The sequence below is a fragment of the Ovis aries genome, chromosome 18, assembly GCF_016772045.2.
Source record: "Ovis aries strain OAR_USU_Benz2616 breed Rambouillet chromosome 18, ARS-UI_Ramb_v3.0, whole genome shotgun sequence".
In the NCBI taxonomy this organism is placed as follows: domain Eukaryota; kingdom Metazoa; phylum Chordata; class Mammalia; order Artiodactyla; family Bovidae; genus Ovis; species Ovis aries.
In genome coordinates, this window is record NC_056071.1 from 58276668 (window position 1) to 58296783 (window position 20116).

At 44.4% G+C, this 20116-nt stretch overlaps 1 long non-coding RNA gene across 1 annotated transcript; it reads right to left on the bottom strand.

Moving 5' to 3' along the window:
• Positions 1-1633: 1633 nt before the first annotated feature.
• Positions 1634-18612, bottom strand: LOC121817123 (uncharacterized). The gene is made up of 2 exons (XR_006056899.2): positions 17995-18612; positions 1634-2213 (listed from the first exon to the last, which is right to left on the bottom strand). It is a non-coding gene; the product is annotated as an uncharacterized LOC121817123 (long non-coding RNA).
• Between the last annotated feature and the right edge of the window lie 1504 nt (positions 18613-20116).

Genomic DNA, 20116 nt, shown 5'->3' on the forward strand with positions numbered 1-20116 from the left:
ATGAAAGCTGATGACTAAGTGAGCGCAGAGTAAAAGGGATATTATAGCTTTAATCATCAGTTCAGTTCAGTTCAGTCGCTCAGTCGTGTCCGACTCTTTGCGACCCCATGAATCGCAACACGCCAGGTCTCCCTGTCCATCACCAACTCCTGGAGTTCACTCAGACTCGTGTCCATCAAGTCAGTGATGCCATCCAGCCATCTCATCCTCAGTCGTCCCCTTTTCCTCCTGCCCCCAAACCCTCCTAGCATCAGTCTTTTCCAATGAGTCAACTTTTCGCATGAGGTGGCCAAAGTACTGGAGTTTCAGCTTTAGTATCTTTCCTTCCAACGAAATCCCAGGGTTGATCTCCTTCAGAATGGACTCGTTGGATCTCCTTGCAGTCCAAGGGACTCTTAAGAGTCTTCACCAACACCACAGTTCAAAAGCATCAATTCTTCCGTGCTCAGCCTTCTTCACATAGGAATGAAATTTTATCTCTAGATAAAGGAGAATCTGGGACAAGGATACACTAAGTAAAACTCAGGGACCAAGCATAGCTTTATCCCTGGATGGCTTCTGTCTCTCTCTAAACTTAACAGTTTTCATTGCCTCTCAAACTTAAAGGTATATATGGTGACCTTGGTAAAACACTCTTTTCTAACTGGGTGGAGCTGGGTTGAGATTCTGCATTTCTAACAGACTCCAAGATAAGGCTGATAGCTATGAACTACCTCTGAGTAGCAAGGTCCTAGGCTAACCCAACACACACACAACACAGATGCAAAAGCAAACACCCATATGCCCAACACACCATGCGGTTGACCCTGACAAGCTGGTGGAGTCCAGCAGGTAGTAGAACTGTAATGGAACTCTTTGAGCTAGAAATTCTTCTTCTTTCTCTTCTTCTCCTCCTTCTCCTCTCCCTCCTTCTCCTCCTTCTTCTATGTATACTGGAATGAATTTTTAAGATTAACTTAATATACAGCATGGTTCTTACTCCACCCTCAGTTCTTCTTTAATTTAGGTTGATTCCATTAATCTGACCTCAGAAAAATATTTCACATATCTCTATTCACCCTAGAAAAGTGGTGCTTCGCCTCCATGCTTGTAACATGCATGCATAAACTGAGAAAAATAATATTAACTATGCAGTGCTTGTAGTTTTCGTACTGAAAATGTCCTCTGTACCATTTACACAATGTCTCTTGACCTCGCTTTTCAGTTTTAGGGCATTTTAAGTGGAATTCTTATCAATTAACAGCATGGGGGACTTGTTTTTGTGTGAGATGTATATACTATGATATCTAATAATACTAACATGTATTATATTTTGTGTGCTGGTCAGAATCTAGTTGCCTCTTAATTTTTCCAAATTTTTGGTCACTCTCCCAAAGTCTACTGAATAATTTATCCTTCCACACAGGATTTCACAGTGCCACTATTAATTATAAAGTTCCCATGTACAAGTGGGTCTGTTTCTGGCCTTTGTTCTGTTCCATTTGACTATTCCTATGGTAAAACCAAACTTAAAAATTATTGTGAATTTGAAATACTTGGTGGGATAGATCTTGCCTCTATTCTTTTTTTGAAATTGTACTTTTACATACTGTAAGGTATAGTCTGGGCTGAGGCAGAAAGAGGAAAGACGACCTCAACAGAAGTAGGTTACCTTTATTCAGGCAAGGAGGGGCGACAGTCTGCCTAAGGACCAGGCTGAGCGTGGAGAGGGATCAGGGAGGCTCCATATTTATAGGGAGGTTTGTGGAAGCGATAAGGGAAATGTTAATCAGGCGGGAAGTTTTGGGTATTCTTTAGTTGAGATGGCATTTGTAGTTGGGCAGGGGGTGATAAGTCTTCTGGGCAGGTGTAGGGGGTGATCAGTCCCAGATAGATGCAACCAGCCTGGAGCATCAGGGCGGGACCTAAGGTTCTGTTCTGTTTTCTCCGAAGTTAGATGATTCAGCAAGGGCCTTTGAAACTGTTGTTTTCTTTTCTAGGCCCAAAAGACTCCTTCATTTCAGGCCATGAAATCATTAAAAAAAAATGGAGAAAAGGGCGCTGTATCTCTCTGGCTACTTCCTGCTGGATAGGGGCAATGATTTTGAGTCTGGAATGGAGGATCGTCTTAGGGCCCAGGGTCTCCTTTTTCTGAGCTTGAAGTGAGGCTCTCAAGAAGAAGAATGGTCTTGACCTGATCTTGAGAGATGGCCCAAATCCGTTCTTGGAGAAACCTTTGAAAGAGATTGAAGAGACAGGGTCCAAATAAAAGGAATAGGATGATAAGTTCCAGTGGTTCCAGGAAAGGGAGCAACCAAGGGAGGGCCTGTTGGAACAGGTTTTGGGGACTGTAAAGGTTTTGTAACTCTTTTCTGCGGCATTCAGTTCTGTCTCTAAGTTCTTTGACTCTGCCCTGGACTATGCCTGTTTCATTAACAAAATAGCAGCAGTCCTCTCCTAGGGAAAGGCAGGTCCCTCCCTTTTCTGCGGTGAGAAGGTCCAGGGCTCGCCTATTTTGTAGGGCCACAGAAGCTAACGAGTTAATTTGTCTTTGGATTGAAACAAAGGACTTCACTACCTGCTCCATGTCTTCATTAAGTTCTTGGGGCAGCTTGTAGCAGAAATGGGCAGAGGTCGAGATGCCTGCAATCCAGGTGCGTAGGGCTGCTGCTATGCCAGTCCCAATCAGGAGGGGGGCTGTGACAGCTGGTCTTTTCCTACGGGAAAGTTCCCCTTGGGGGTAGACTATTTGTTCTACCTCATCTTCTTTGAGGAATGTTAGGCCCGCGGTCAGGAAGACCAAGGTCCAGGGGGCTCCAAGGGGAGACGTGAATATGCATAAGACCGGCAGAGAATGAAGATTCCCGGATTGGTGCAATTATTTGTGCTGTTCCAGAGAACCCATGGAGAAGGCAACAGCACCCCACTCTAGTACTCTTGCTTGGAAAATCCCATGGACAGAGGAGCCTGGAAGGCTGCAGTCCATGGGGTCGCTGAGGGTCAGAAACAACTGAGCGACTTCACTTTCACTTTTCACTTTCATGCATTGGAGAGGGAAATGGCAACCCACTCCAGTGTTCTTGCCTGGAGAATCCCAGGGACAGGGGAGCCTGGTGGGCTGCCTTCTATGGGGTCGCGCAGAGTCGGACACGACTGAAGTGACTTAGCAGTGGCAGAAAACCCAAGTGGAACAGAAGGAGGGAGCAGAGTTTGTAAGACCAGTGTAGTTGAGACTAGATTAGTTAATACAGGTTAGGTTTGAAGAGGCTGAGAGTAGGACATTGTCAGAGACTGGCCCAGTGAGTTGCGTAGTTTTCTGTTGGGAAGGGGAGGTATAGTTGCCCTGCGACAGCTGGGCTGAGGGTAAGGGAACTGCTGTGTGCGGTGAGGGGACAGTGACATGCATACCCAGCCCTGGCATGTGTGTGGTGTGCACTGGAAGAGTTGGAAGGAAGAGTTGAGAAGGCGGGTAAGGTGTTGATTGCCAGAGGGAGGTTTTAGGAGAGGCCGCAATTGGGAAAGGAGGTCTAGGCGTTTATAAGGCTCAGGGGTTGCCTGTAACTGGGAAATTATGTTCTTGATGACTTGTTCTTGTTTCTTTTCCCGATTTTGATCTAGTACCCCACCCCCATCTGAGTACCCCCCAGTGGGTAATGGGATAGAAACATATGTTTTCTCCATTTGGCTGATGGCAGGTACTCACGAAATTCCATCTTTTTGTACTTTAACAGTGAGTAGGGATTTGGACTTTCCACTGCCAAGGTTCATGGTGCATGGCCTTGGAGCTGTGTTATAACATGAGGAATGTACATGGAAATGAATGTCAGAGCAGGGGCAGGGAGTAGCCAGAAGGCTGGGGAGAGCAGCCAGGATAAGGAACAGAGGCGTCATGGGCTGTTGGTTAGGCAGCACAGAGGAAATAGCAGCCTAGGAATGGAACCCAGCTGGCAACGCAGGCGATACCCAGGGGAAGACGAAGGGTAGGTGGCCAGTCCTGAGGGGAGACAGTTACTAGGCCTATAGCAAGCGTTAAGATTAAGAGTGATATTATGAGGCAGTCAGGGCGAAGGGAAAAAGGCCCCAAGTTGGTGGTTGTTTGGATCTGAGGGGGAACAGTGTTCATTAGGACGTAGAATGATGTAGAGAAATCTGCTGGAGTCAGGTTGTAGAAAGTTCCCTGGAGCCACAGGTGAGACACCAGTGTGGTCAGGTCTTTGGAGGAGGTTCCTGTCTGGGCGCTGATCCAGAGGTCTTGTAGTAGTCGGGTCAGGAACAGTTGCAGGTTGAAGAGAGTCCAGGTCATTCAGTGTCCTCTCGGATGGTTGACAGAGGTTGTCGCCAGGTGAATTTTAAGGACGTGGGTCCCGTGAGAGGGAGACCTGAGAGGGGTCAGTTAAGGAGGGTAGTGCAGGATCGGAGGTGACCCATTTTAGGTGAGAGAGGTGTACCCAGGAGGTGACCTTCTCGAGTTTAGTTGCAGTTGCGGTAAGGAGGATGATTTTGAATGGCCCCTGCCACTTTGGGGTTAGGTCACCCTGGGGATTATCAGACAGATAGACCATGTCCCCAGTTTGTAAAGGGGGCAGGGAGGCTTGGGGGTCAGGGGTAGGGAAGTTGTAGTTGATGTATTTCCAGAGGGCATTGCGAAGGTCCGCCAGCAGAGGGGAGTGTAAGAAGCTTGGTATGGGAGGAGGTTCAGGCGGGAGTCCAGGAGGGAGCCTGGGCCTTCCATACATCACCTCAAAGGGGCTCAGCCCCAGGGGCTTTCTGGGCAAGGCCCGTATTCTGAGGAGAACAGCTGGCAAAAGTTTAGTCCCACCCAGATGTACTTCGAGGGTTGGTTTGGTAAGGGTTTCTGTGATTATTCTATTCATCCTTTCTACCTTCCCTGAGGACTGAGGACGGTATGGAATGTGAAATTTCCAGGGCATCTATAAGACTTGGACAAGTTGTTGGGTGACCTTGGACGTAAATTTTGGGCCATTATCAGACTGTAGGGATGAAGGCAGGCCAAACCTGGGGATAATTTCTGTGAGGAGGATTTGGGCCACGGTGTGGGCTCTTTTGTCTGTAGTGGGAAATGTTTCTACCCATCCCAAAAAGGTGTCCACAAGGACCAGGAGGTATCTGACTCTCCAGACCGGGGGCATATGAGTAAAGTCTATCTGCCAATCCCGTGCTAGGAGGCTGCCTCGCATTTGATGGGTTGGAAAGGATGTCAGTTTAAGGTTGGCATTGGGGTTAGTACGTTGACATGTTTGACAGGAGCGGGTAAGATTATCTAAATATTGTTGGTCAGCACTGGTTATGGGGAAGTGGTTATGGAGGGACTGTTGGAGTGTCTTGGATGAGGGATGAAAAAGTGAGTGTAGATAAGAGAGGATTTCTCTGGTGGTGGGGGTCTGGAGGAGTCAGCTAAGATGACGGGATTGGAGGGAAGGATGGGACAGGGCTGTCTCCTTTGCCTTCTGGTCTGCAGCATTGTTGTAGGCTGATAGGAGACTTCCCTTTTGATGTCCCGTACAGTGGAGGATGGCGGCTTGTTTTTGGTAAGAGTGCTGCCTCTGGAAGTTTGTGGATCAGGTCTCAATTAATAATGGGGGATCCCTTTTGGGTTAGGAAACCTATTTCTCTCCATATTAGGATGTTTGAGTGAAGTATGTTAGAGGCATATTTGGAGTCTGTGTGGATGTTAACCCTTAGATTTTTAGCCAGAGTTAAAGCTCTGGTGAGAGCTGTCCGTTCTGCGTGTTGGGAGGTGGTGTGAGGTGGCAGAGCTGAAGCCTCAGTTCTCTGGGTCCCATGATTGTGACGAAGGTCCCCCTGGATGATGGCATATCTTGCTGCAAAGGGTGGGGATTTTTGAGACCTGCCATCAACGAACCGGTGTGGGGTGTCTGGGTCTAGGATGGGCTGATCTGTTAAATGTTGGAAGGGGTTTTGGGTAAGATCTACTGTTAGGCCGCAGCTATGTAGGAGGGAGTCTGTTGTAGAGGACGTGGGTAACAAGCTGGTGGGGTTAAGGGGAGAGCACGGGGAGGATAGACAGGAGCTCCCTTTTTGTTTTTGGAAGTGGACAGTTAATGAAGGCCTGGATTCTATCTAGGGGAATAGTTCTTTGTTGATGGGATATGGAGAGCCCCAGCTGGGTGACGTTTGTCTGAGCTATTTGGGCCTTAGATTGGGATACCTGATAACCCCAGGATCCCAGGGCCCCAAGGAGTTTGGCAGTATGTTGGAGGCAGAGTTTTCGGGTTGGGCTAGAAAGGAGGAGGTCATCTATGTATTGGAGGAGATGACTTGGGGCTAGGTCGAGTGTCTGTAGGTCCTTTTGTAAAGCCTGTCCACAAAAGTGGGGACTGTCTCTGAATCCCTCGGGGAGAACTCTCCATGTTAGTTGTTGGGAAACGTGAGTCTCGGGGTATTGCCAGGTGAAGGCGAAAAGGGGTTGGGAGAGGAGGTGCAGAGGGATGGTGGAAAAGGCATCTTTGAGATCTAATACGGTGAAGCGGGTTGCAGTCGGGGGTATGGCAGATAGAAGGGGGTAAGGGTCAGGGACTGCTGGGAATGTCGATGTGACGGCCTCATTGACTTTTCGCAGATCCTGGACCAGTCTGCAAGAGCTTGGTCCCTTCCTTAGTGCCAGAATAGGGGTGTTGTGTGGTGAATGGGTAGGAATTAGGATAGAGGCTTGAAGAAGACGGTCTATGGTAGGCTTAAGTCCCTTGTGGGCCTCCGGGGTGAGAGTACTGTTGTTGGGTGATTATAGTCGAGGGGTCTTTTAGGGTAATGTGGACTGGGGGATGATGTTTGGCTATGGATGGGTGATCAGTGTCCCAGACTTGGGGGTCTCAGGTGGGTAGATCCAAGGGAAGGTCAGGGGTGAGGGATAGGAACCGTCCAGGTGCCATCTGCCTGCAGAATATAGACTGTATTGAGGGGGGCTATGGTAATAAAGACCCCCAATTTGGATATCAAATCTCTCCCTAGGAGTGCCATCAGGCACTGAGGCATTATGAGGAATGAGTGTATAAGGGTCAATTTTCCAAATTGACAGAGCAATGGAGGGCTGATTTTTGGCCTTAGGAGAACTTCAGAGACCCCCTTGATTGTGAGTTCTGAGTCTTGAGTTGGGCCAGAGTAGGAAGTTAAGGGAGAGAAAGTGGCTCCAGTGTCTACTATAAAAGAGGTCTTTTTCCCGGCCACTACCCCATCTGCCCTAAGTTCCGAGCTCATGTTTGGGACATGGGCTGGGGGGCTGGAACCTGGGCCCTGTCGTTGGAACAACTCTTGTAGGGTTGGGCTGGGGTTCTGGGAGAAGTGGGGATTTCCCCAGAGGTGCCACGGTGTCCCTGTGGACATTCCTCTCTCTAGGTCTGGGAGGTGGGGACCTCCCCAGGGGTGCCAGGACGTCCCTGGGGACAGTCCATCTTCCAGTGTCCCCACTGGCCACAGGTTGAGCATGCTTTGGTGGGGGACTGCGTGTTTGAGCATGCCTTTTCTCAGTGTCCTGACTGGTTGCATCTGAAGCAGGGTCAGGAGTGGGTCTTCAGCCCCGTTCTGGGATGACTTGGGCCAGGCTGATCTCTTCCCTTAATTGCTGCCGCCAAAAAGACATATTTAGCTTTTCTCTCACGTTCTTTTTCTCTCTTAGCCTCCTCCTCCCTATTACTGAACACCTTGAAGGCTATTTCTAGAAGGTCTCTTTGAGGGGCCTCAGGACCCTTTTCTAGTTGTTGAAGCTTGCGTCTGATGTCAGGGGTGGACTGGCTGATGAATTGAACGTGAAGGAAGAGTCATCCAGCAGGGGTGGTGATATCTAGGTTGGTATACTTCTGGACTGCCTCTGTGAGGCGTGCCAAGAATAAGGCTGGATTTTCGTCTGCCCTTTGGGTGATTTCTCTGACTTAATCATAATTGACATGGATATGAGCATTTTTCTGCATTCCTTCTAGAATGCAGGTAATCATATGATTGAGTCTCCCGATACCTGGGTCACTGGACTGATAGGTCCAGTGGGGATCTAACTGAGGCACCGCCTCATCAGCAACTGGGCTGTCCTGGTCTTGGTTATGTAAATGATCAGCGTGGGCTTTTGATGCTTGCCAGATATGGTCTTTTTTGTCACGAGTGAGAGTGGCATTCAGGATATAATATATATCCCTCCACATGAGGTTATAGGCCTGGGAGAGTCTCAGGAATTCTTTTCTGTATCTGTAGGATTTTCAGAAAATGACCCTAACTTCTTCTCTCTGGCTCATATCTGACAATGAAAATGGCACATGGACTGGGGTGTTGGGTAGGTGACCGTGTGGCAGCGGGGAAGGAAGGGGAAGGGGAGTCGGGGAGATGGGGCAGCAGGGTCAAGGGGGCGTCAGGAGAGGCAGAGCCAGCGGGTGAGTCGGATGAAGGGGGAGGAGAGGGGTGGCAGGGTGGCGGGTAGGGAGGGGGCTCATCCGCGGGGTCGAACTCCAGGGGTGCGGAAGGTCGTGGTCTGCGGTTAGTTGAGGAAGAGCCCTTTTGCTCGGGAGGCAAGATGCAGAGAAGGACCTCTTGGGTGGAGCAGGCCTTGCATAGGGAGGGCCTGCTCCAAAGGGCCCAAAAGGCTTGGGCATAGGGAACCTTCGACCACTTGCCATTCCATTTAAGGAAGTCGGTGAGATTTTGAAGAATGTTAAAGTCAAATGTGGTGGCTTCAGGCCAGCGGTCTTGATTGTCTAATTGGTATTGAGGCCAAATCTGTGTACAGAGTTGTTTTAATCGGTTAGCTTTGAGTTCAGTGAGTGAGAGTGGTTTGAGAGTTTTGAGAACACAGGTCAGAGGGGGATCTTCTGGGAAAGATTTGCCAGACCCCGTCATGGAAAGGCAAGCAGAGGCTCCTATTGAGAGCTCGAGTCGTCACCCGGAGTCGCAATAGGAGTTATGAGGAGAGAGCTCTGTGTCGGGGTGGAGCGTCCCCCACTATCGCCTATAGAGTGGCCCTAGGCCGAGGTTCCCCGGCAGAGGACCTGAGAGGACTGAGTTCTAGGTCGCAGAACACCGTCCGGATCTTACCTTAATCTAGGGGTCGGCTTAAGTGGAGTGTTGCATGTAGAGCAGTCGAATGGCAAGAGATCCCTATTCCAGAGGTCGTCAGAGAGAGAGAGAGAGGGAAAGGGGGTAGAGCTGAGGCCTGGGGGTACACAAAGCACCTATAAAGCCTTAGCCCGAGGCTTGCACCGCTCAGGAAGGCTCTGGGCTCCCCGAGGGGAACTTGAGCCCTGGCAGAAAAGTGAGCTCTGAGGATGTTTGCTCTCCCAGACTCTGGGAAGGGAAAACAATGAGAGGGATGGAGAGTGAGACAGAGTGAGAGGAGTGCCTCGCTCTTCCTGGGTTTTGGCACCAAGAATGTAAGATATAGTTCCGGTGGAGGCAGAAAAAGGAAAGATGACCTCAACAGAAGTAGGTTACCCTTATTCAGTCAGGCAAGGAGGGGCGACAGTAGGCCTAACGACCAGGCTGAGCGCAGAGAGGGATCAGGGAGGCTCCATAGTTATTGGGAAGTTTGTGGAAGCGATAAGAGAAACATTAATCAGGTGGGAAGTTTTGGGTATTCTTTAGTTGAGATGGCATTTTAGCTGGGGAGGGGTGATAAGTCTTCTGCGCAGGTGTAGGGGGTGGAAGATTTCTGGACAGGGGGTGATAAGTCCTAGATAGATTCACCAGCCTGGAGCATCATGGTGGGACCCAAAGTTCTGCCTTGTTTTCTCTGAAGTTAGATGATTCAGCAAGGGCCTTTGAAACTGTTGTTTTCTTTTCTAGGCCCAAAAGACTCCTTCACATACTCTGTATTTTTCCTTAATACTTTTGGGATTCATACTGGGAGTTCATTGAATTTATACAGTTATGGAAAACCTCATATTCTTTAATAATATTTTGTAGTATCTCCCATAAAAGTGTTACATTTTTTTTTTTTTTTTTGCTTACTGCTAGATACTTGGTAGTTTTGTTGCTTTTGTTGATTGGCATAATTTTTAAATTTTGCATAATTTTACTTAGAATTTTTGCATCTATCTCTATCACTGTGTGCTGAATAGAAAATATATTTTCTCTGTGTTTGTATCACTGAAAAGATAACTATGCCTTAAAAGTTGGAAAGGATACAATTAAATTATTTTTTTTTATTGATGTGTAACATGCATACAAAAAGTTGCATGAAGGAATGCATGAACTGTATTTTTTAAAGAGATTTTAAGCCTTTTAAAAATTGGAGTATAGTTGATTTATAATATTGTGTTAGTTTCAGGTATATAGCAAAGTGATTTGGCTATCTATATTAATAACTAAATGTATATATATATATTCTTAAAAAATTATATTCCACTATAGTTCATTATAAGATATTGAATATATTTAAATGTATACATACTGTGTATATGTATATATTGTATGTATGTATATATATATGTGTGTATATATATACACAGTATATATACATGTTTATATAGTGTGATTATGTGTGTGTGTATACATATATATATGTATATATAGTAAGTTCTTGTTGTTGAATGGTATTATTTATGCTACCTTCTAGTGTAAAATTTTGGTGTTGACTTTGTACTTAGCATCCTTTCTAAACTCTCATATTAGTTTTGATGGTTGGTTTATCTGCAAATAATAGTTTTTTTCCCCCTCTTCCTTTCCATCCTTATACTTCCTAATGTCTATCAATCCATCTCTCTCTCTTTTTTTCTGTCTGATTTTTGTTTTTTTGTTAAAATATGTTAATAACAGGACCGGTTGATGGTAGGCATTCCTGTCTTGTTGCTGTCTTTAATAAGAATTCTAAAGTTTAGCCAGTAAGCATGATGTTAGTTGAAATTTTTGGTAGATATGATTTATTATTTAAAGAATGTCCTACCATTCCTAGTTCTTCAGCTTTTTTTTTTTTTAACCGCATGTATTGAGTTTTATTGGATGCCTTTTCTGCATCTATTGAAAAGATCTCCATTTGTGGTGAAGCAGTTCCTGTAACATTGTAGGTTGTCTTCCCAGCCTGCATTTGGCTTCTTCATGCTGCAGAATATTCATTTTGGGGGGAGTTCAGCCTCTAAACTCTTCATGTAACTGGGAGTAAGGATGACTCAGCTCATGGGTAAATCCTGATTTCTGTAAGGTAGTTCTTGGTTTGGGTGACCACATGTCTTAGCACTGGTCTATGAGATCTATATTATTTTTTATTTAGATATATAACATTCTCAGCTGTTACTTCTTCAGCTATTGTTTGTCTCATTCTTTTTTATTTTCTTCTTTTAGAAGCATTATTAAATAGGGGTTTATATTTCTGCATTCATCCTCCATCTCTTAGCTCATTTTTATTCTCTCCTTCTCTTTTTGCTAATACATCCTGGCAGACTGCCTAAGACTGATTTTACAGTTCAGTAATTTACTCTTTACTGGTATCCATTATTCAATTTAGGTTATCTACTGAGCTTTTCATTTCAGGAATTTTATTTGTATTTCCACAATTTTTTTTGGTAGGGCATAGGCAGTGAGTACATAACTTAAAAACTATTGCACCCTGTGACCTAGAAAGAAACAATACTCACAAAAATGGAAAATAATGATACACTAAAAAATTGTTTAGCAAAGCACAATAAGTGGTTTAAAACATAAGCACCATACTCTCTTTCTTCCCCTCTCCCTGTCTCTTTGTCTCTCTCCTCAAACTCCAGATTTTTAAAGAGATATTTTGAAACTGACTCAGGATTTATGAAGAGTAACAGTGAGGGGAAAAAAGGAAATTCAATCAAACAAGAAGGCAGTGCAAGCATTCTTACAAGGAAGTGACATCCCAGTGAGGCAGGAGTCACAGATGGGGACTCCAGGCAGAAAGATCCACGCCTTTGGGCTTCCCTTGTGGCTCAGCTGGTAAAGAATCCGCCTGCATTGTGGGAGACCTGGGTTCCATCCCTGGGTTGGGAAGATCCCCTGGAGAAGGGAAAGGCTACCCACTCCAGTATTCTGGTCTGGAGAATTCCATAGATTGTATGGTCCATGGGGATGCAAAGAGTCGGACACGACTGAGCGACTTTCACTTTACTTCAGGGCAAGGAGGGAGTAGGAGTGGTCATCAACAAGAGGACTGAATAGAATTTTACAGGAGGGCATTTGTTCCAGCTGTGGTGAAGACCTTGCTGCTACCTCCATGTGCACCACGCTGGTTAAGGGAAAAATTATATCTGTTCTCTGGAGGAACGGTGGAGGACTTGGGATAGGTGTTGGGGCAATGCCTTAGAGGGAAGCAGAAAGTCAATAAATAAGCAGAAGACCCCCACCCTCTCCCACTGGAGACTCAGCCAAAGTCCTTATCCCTGGACAAGAAGTGAAACGAAATTGACAGAAGTTCTGCTCATTGCTCAGATAGATTTCCAAAGCCAGGCCAGCTGAAACTCTTGTAGGGGAGCACAACTTCTGAAATGAACTCACGGAAAGGAGTCACAGGGGGGTGTAAGAACACACACACACCATGAAAAAGAGGCAACAAACAGAAGAGCTTACACGTGAGGGAACAGAACTGTCGAAACAGCCAGAAGAGGGGTTTAAAATAAGCATAAATCCATAGGCCAATAGAAAGTAAGGTTGTGTTTCATGACGATGACACGTGTATGTGGTTATTTTCTTAAAAGTCATATTCAGGAGAGGCAGTACTGTCAGGGTGCAAGCACGGGCTCTGGATTAGGCTGTCTAAATCTACGTTCCATCACTTACTCGGTCTGTAACATTTGGCAAGTCACTTACCTTCTCTGTATTTTGAGTTTGGTGTTTGGAAAATGAGAAAAATAATATTATATCTACTTCATAGGGTTTTTATGAAGAGTAAATAGTAATCTTTGTAAAGTGTTTAGAATGGCTCCTAATGTATAGTAAGTACTAGATGAAATTATCTTGGAAACAAAATGTGCAATTGTCGAAATTAAAGACTCACTGGATACACTGAGGTGCAAAGCAAATAAGATTGAAGCCTGGACGATGGGCTTCCTAAAAACATCAGAGACTGCAAGTTGGAGACTATGAAGTTAAGAGATCTGGAAGAATATACGAATTCCAAGATCTGTTAAATAATAAGAATTTCAGAAGTAGAAAAAAGTGAATAAAAGGGAGGTGATATTTGAATAAATAATTGAGAAATTTCCAGAACTAGAGAAGATTAATATCATCAGAACAGAAAAAATAAGGAGAAAGATAGCTAAATACATTGTACAAAATGATCAAGGATAAATTTTAAACAAATCCTTGTCAATAGGCAACAAGGTTTGATGACTCAGTAGATGGATAAGTAGATAGATACCACATATTCGTTCTGTGTCCTTGGAGAACCCTGACTAGTTCACAGGCAATATTGGAGGATGGAAGCGGGATAGAGGGGTTCAACACTCAGGTGCCCCTGAGCAGGAGGCATGCCAGGATCTGGAAACAGACATGCAAGGAGAGAAGTTGAGACTGAGGTAGGTGGTTGATGAGCCCCTGAGCTGCACAGCTGATGTTTGTCAAGTGCAGTGAAATGAAGGCTTTGTTCTCGCTCGCTCACATCCCAAGGACAAAGCTAGTGGCAGAAGTGAGCTTTGCTGAAGTAAAGGGATAAGGTACCCACTCTGAGGTCAAGGAAGACTTCCCTGTCTGCACACACACACAGGAAGGATCCTTGGAGGTCAAAGAGGGAGGGGGCCCCACCCCATAATAAGTGTGGACATGCACCCACAGGCCTCTGCGATGGGATCCATCTTAGCAAAAAGCTGTACTTGCATGCATGAGGAGGGTCCTAGGACCAGAAAGCTGTCAGAAACAGAAACAAGGTAACTGGACAAATGCAAACAAAGGCTCAGAAGGACTGTTTCACATTGAAGAGGGAAATTTAGAACTCACACCCAGTTGGAAATAACATTTTTGCTTCTGTAACTCAGCTTGCTCCTTGCAAAGTCATGTATGTTACACAGTTTCATTTTGTGGGGGGGGGGGGGGGAGGAGGCGCAGGAATGGAAACTTACAACAATGCTAGGAGCGGAAACTTACCTGACTCACCCTTGTCCTACTTTTGTAATTACCCAGGCACTGTAGTTCTGCCTAACCATGTTTGTTTGTGTAAAGGTCAGGCGTCCCCCCATGCTTTGTCCTAACCGCTGTTCCCTAACCGCTGTTCCCTAACCGCTGTTCCCTAACCGCTGTTCCTGGGTGGCGGAAACCCCTCCTTAATAATAACCTATTAACTGTCAGCACTGGCCACTACAGCCTGATGTCATGCACTGCCTATAAAAACTTTGTAACCCCTTTGTTCCGGGTTCAGAGCTGCAAAGGGTTAACTCCTTTGGGCCTGCTGGCATAATAAACCTGAGTTTTCCAACTCTCCGAGTAAAACGGACTTCTGAAACAACACACCGGATTTAAATCACCTGTTTATTGTACTCCTCATTCAGAATGCCTGCACTTCTCTCTGGGTGTGTATTTCTGCTCTGCTTCTGACTTACCGTTCCCCTCCTCGTTAGAGAGGACACCCATACCCTTCCTCTCTGGGTGTCTATTTCTGCTTTGCTTCCGTCTTAAACGAACTGTTTCTCTGTGTGCCCTCCCACATGCTATGCTGTATCTCTATTATTACCCTTTGTACCTGTTTTTACAGTATTTGTCTCCTGGAAACATTCTTGCTTTCAAACTGGGGGCCTGGTGTGGTGGGGGTTGGGGGGTGTGGAGGGTGAAGAGCCAGGGCTACTTTGCTTCTGGCATTTAGTCTCTAGTGGTCTAGTGGCTAAGATTTCTGATTTTCATCCAGGTTTCCCAGATTCAATTCCTGGACAGGGAACTGAGATCTCTCTTCAGAACCGATCACTGCTGTCTCTTCGAGATCATGATTAGGCCAGATGTCTCCAGTGGGTGGGGCCTCTGGTGGTGCAATGAATAAATACCAGTCCTATGTAAATTTCTCGGCAATGAAATAGAGCTGGGGGAGATTAGCCAAGATTACACTATTTATAAGCATGGATTTTAAACACATTATTATTAAAGAGTATAACTGCAGAGAGGGCTTCCTGGAAGGTTCATTAACTTGGGCAGAGCGAAACAAAAATAGCAACACTTTATTTGTATTGCTGGGAAATGAGTCAGAGATTACAATCTGAAGTTCAAAGCTAAACATCAGGATCCTGGAATTGTATGCACAATTTTATCTCTATGGAGATATATAACTTTTTTCTAGAAAGAAGGTCCTAGATTCTAAAAGTTAAAAACTACCCATCATATTATTTGTTTTCTTGATAAATAAAATTATCCCTCTCCTTTAGGACAACTTAAAAAATATCATCTTTGTGAAAAAATCTCTCTCCTACAGAGTATGACATCTGTCCTTGAGTTCATAAAGAGAGTAGACTGAATATAAATACACTTTATCTTACTGACTTACCAGGTAAAGTGACTAATCATTATGGTTTGGAAATATTCATAAGTTTTTTTAAAAAATACTTTTATTTCTTTATTTGGTTGTGTTGAGCCTCGGCTGCCGCATGCAGAATCTTTGTTGTGGGATGCGAGCTCTAGAGTTTCTGGGCTCAGTATTTGTGATACATGGGCTTAGTTGCTCCTCGACATGTGGAATCTTACTTCCCTGATCAAGATCAAACCCATGCCCTCTGTGCTGGAAGGTGGATTCTTAACCACTGGACCAACAGGAAAGCCCCCTAAGAAGTTTTAATACTCAGGTTGACCATCCCCCAAATAGTTTGACTCTATTCCCACCCTCCCACCCCCACCCCCTGCTGACTCCTGTACCTTTTTAGTTCTATTTACTTCCCAAAGTATTTGTTTTGGTGAGAGGGATTGGGGGCAGGAGGAGAAGGGGATGACAGAGGATGAGATGGCTGGATGGCATCACCAACTCAATGGACATGAGTTTGGGTGAACTCTGGGAGTTGGTGATGGACAGGGAGGCGTGCTGCAATTCATGGGGTCACAGAGTCGGACACGACTGAGTGACTGAACTGAACTGAACTGAACTTCCCAAAGTATTTGTTTACTTTCTCTTCCCTTTTTGTTCACCACCCCTTAATGATGGCCTCTGTATATCTTCATTCTTCTATTGTCTAAGTTTACCTGATCATCATCTGGATGAGGGGCTAAGGATGATCTAGGTTCCATATCAGACATTTTTCTTACAGCTTAGTGTCTGCACTATGATCTTGTTCATTTCCTGGTTTGTATTTCTGCCAAAAATCTGACCACTGGATTCATCTGAGCATTGCTATATTTTGTTAAAACTAAGCAAACCAGTTGTGGCAATAACCTTGAGAGACTGGAATATATTTCTGGAACATCCAGTCAAAGAGCTGCCGTTTTTTCCCCCTTCTTCTAATTTACAACCCTCTCCTGTTAGTTTGATCTCTGCCTAAGTTTCTGGGGACTGATGGAGAAGGTCATAGCATTTTTCTGATTTTATACATTCATCATGTCTGCTCCCACGCAGCCCACTCAGCAGCCTTACAGATTTATAATCTTACTCATATTGAAGATTTCCAACTTACTCTTCTGCTAGTTCCTCACCAGAATGTAAGCACCTTAAGGGTTCAGCCTTGGTCTTATCTCCTCATATCCTAAGCACCTAGGAGAGTCTGGCACACAGAAGATACTTGAGAAATAACAGAACAAGCAAACTGCAGACCAGAAAAATTCTTCTGTAGGGAAGTGGCTGAAGTACATACACTCTCGCATCAACTGTTGGGCCACCCAGAGAGAGGCAACACAGGGAGTCATCAAACTCAACCCTGAATTCTCCTTTAATAAGATTAGTAAATTGAATTTCAAGAAGTTAGCAATTTCTCTTCATCAAAGAGAGTAAAAACCTATAGAGTGTTTTATTTGCCATGTATAGAAACTGATAAAACTGCTCATATCTAGAATACATGAAGATGTCTAACAAAATAATAGAAGAATGGACAAAAGACTTGAACGGACACTTCACAAAAAAGGATATCCAAGTGGACAGTAAACATATGAAAATATACTAAACCTTCTTACTTATCAGGGAAATGTCAATTAGGCCACAGTGAAATCCTACCCACCAGGAAAGCTAAATCCTACTATCCTACTGATCCTTACTCCTGGTGTCATAAGCATGAGTTACATTTGATTCAGAAATATTAAACTGGTTTTAAAGATTTATTTATCTGTTTATGATTTTTATGGCTGCACTGGATGTTTGTTACTGCACGTGGCCCTTCTGCAGCTGTGGCGAGTGGGGGCTACTCTCTAGTTGTGGTGCACAGGTTTCTCATTGTGGCGGCTTCTCTTGTTGCGGAGCACGGGCTCTAGGGCACCCGGGATTCAGTAGTTGCATCACATGGGCTGCAGAGCACGGGCTTGGGAGTGGTGGCGTATGGGCTTAGCTGATCCACTGCCTGTGGGATCTTCCTGGACCAAAGATTGAACCTGTGCCCTCTGCATTGGCAGATGGATTCTTTACCACTGAGATACCAGGGATGCCCTAAAGTTGTTGTTTTTTTTTTTTTAAACATTTAGTTTTCAATATACTTGGAATCCATTTTAAAGGTTATGTATATTAAAAATTCTATTTTTAAAATATGAAATTTCTTAATTCTATTAAGCAAATACAGCATTCTCTACCCAGGGCGCTATGATATACTTCTGTCACAGGCCAGGTTATCATAGGTGTGGACATAATTTTGGGCTAGCAATTAATATCATGTACCATTTTTTTCTTTTTATCTACTGCTATATCAATACCACAGTTTTATTTACTATAATTTTATGGTAACTTTGATATCAACATTGCCTTTCCTTAATACCTTATTTCAGAGAAGGCAATGGTACCCCACTCCAGTACTCTTGCCTGGAAAATCCCATGGACGAAGGAGCCTGGTAGGCTGCAGTCCATGGGGTCGCTAAGAGTCGGACATGACTGAGCGACTTCCCTTTCACTTTTCACTTTCATGCATTGGAGAAGGAAATAGCAACCCACTCCAGTGTTCTTACCTGGAGAATCCCAGGGACGGGGGAGCCTGGTGGGCTGCCGTCCATGGGGTCGCACAGAGTCGGACACGACTGAAGCGACTCAGCAGCAGCAGCAGGACCTTATTTATATCTTCCTATGCTTCCCTGACGGCTCCCCCGGTAAAGCGTCTGCCCGCAATGCGGGAGACCTGGGTTCGTTTCCTGGGTCGGGAAAGTCCCCTGGAGAAGGAAATGGCAATCCATTCCAGCATTCTTGCCTGGAAAATCCCATGGACGGAGGAGCCTGATAGGATACAGTCCATGGGGTCGCAAAGAGTCGGACACGACTGAGCAGCTTCACTTCACTTCACTTCATTCCCTTCTTAGGGCCTCCCTGGTGGCTCAGACGATAAAGAATCTGCCTGCTGTGCAGGAGACCCAAGTTTGATCCCTGCGTTGGGAAGATCCCCTGGAGAAGGGAATGGCAACCCACTCCAGTATTATTGCCTGGAGAATCCCATGGACAGAGGAGCTTGGTGGGCTACTGTCCATGGGGTCGCAAAGAGACACTACTGAACAACTTAATACTTCTACTTCTGTTCTTTTCTTGAAAAAAAAAACTTCTTTAGTTTAGCAGCCAAGGTCCATCATGACCTGGCCTTGAACCTCCTCTCCCCTCTCCTTCCCTGTCCCCTACCCTATGCTCTCTGCTTCCACCATAGTGAAATCTGCTTCAGCGGTCAAACTGTGTCATGCAGGCAAAGACACGGAACAGGAGGTAGGGAATGGGCACTATGTCAAGTGCCTGACTTAACAGCCTGGCTATGTTAAGGCTGTTGTTCTATGATTAAGGAATGTTTTCTTTCTTTCTTTCTTTCTTTTTTTTTTAAAGAAGCATGCTCTTAAAAATCCAGAATTAAAAGTTCAAACAATAACAACATAATTCCTTCTTAATAATAGGAACCTTGTTAAGAGCATCAGTGCTGACATTCTTGTCTTGGTTGTAGGGAAATAATAGAGAGAAGAAAAGATAATCTCTAACAGAGATTAGGAAAAATTAAGCAAAGTTAGAATATTTAATAAGTCAAGAGTGTCTAAAAGAAAGCATAAAAACTACCCACCCACTACCAAATCCCAAGAATGCCAGGTTAGTTTAACACTCAAAAATGGCTTAATGTAGTTTACTATATTCACAAACTAAAAAACAAACAAACAACCAAAACTTATCATCTCAGTAGATGCAGAAAAAGCACTTGACAAAATTTAACACCTATCCCTGACAAAAAGTCTCAGAAAACTAGAAATAAAAAGAAATTTGCCCAAAGCTGATAAAGAGTGATCTGTGAAAACCTACAGTTAACATACTTAATGGTAAAATAGTTAACGCTTTCTAAGATCAGGAAGAAGGCAAAAATGTCTCTCTCCACAAACTCTATTCAAATTGTGCTGATGTTTCTAGTCATAGAAATAAAGAAAAGATATAAAAGACATCAGATTGGAAAGGAAGCAGAAAAACTGATTAACAGTTGACATGATTGCTTATGTAGAAAATCTGATGAAATCTATTTTTTTAAAGCCACTAAAAGTAATAATTTTAGAAGATCAATATAAGAAATCAATCGCATTTCTCAATATTACCAACAAACAATCAGCAATTTTAAAAATATCATTCCGAATAGCATACAAATGTGAGATGCCTAGGGAGAAAGCTGACTGAAGATGTGCAAGAACTATATACTACAAAACATAGCTAGGAGAAACTTTCAAAGGCCCAAACAAATGGAGAGAAATAGAGTGTTTATGGGTCGGAAGATTCAATGTTGTTAAGATGGCAGATCCCCCTAGATTGATCTGTTGATTCAGATGCAAGTCCAGACAAAATCCTAGAAGACTCTTTTTTTTTGTAACTGACAAGCAGTGGTATGAGAGAAAGTGGAGATACATGTGAACCAAAATGAATCTTAGTCCGTATACAATGTGCAAAAATATTTTGAAATGGATTGCAGATTTCAATGAGGTAGGCAAAATAATGAAACTTTAAAAGGAAGACATAACAGAATATCTTTATGACTCTAAAATAGACAGGCTTCTTGAGTGGAACATAAAATACCTAATCATCAGGTAAAAGTAATAAATTTGCACTATATTAAAATTCAGTTCAGTT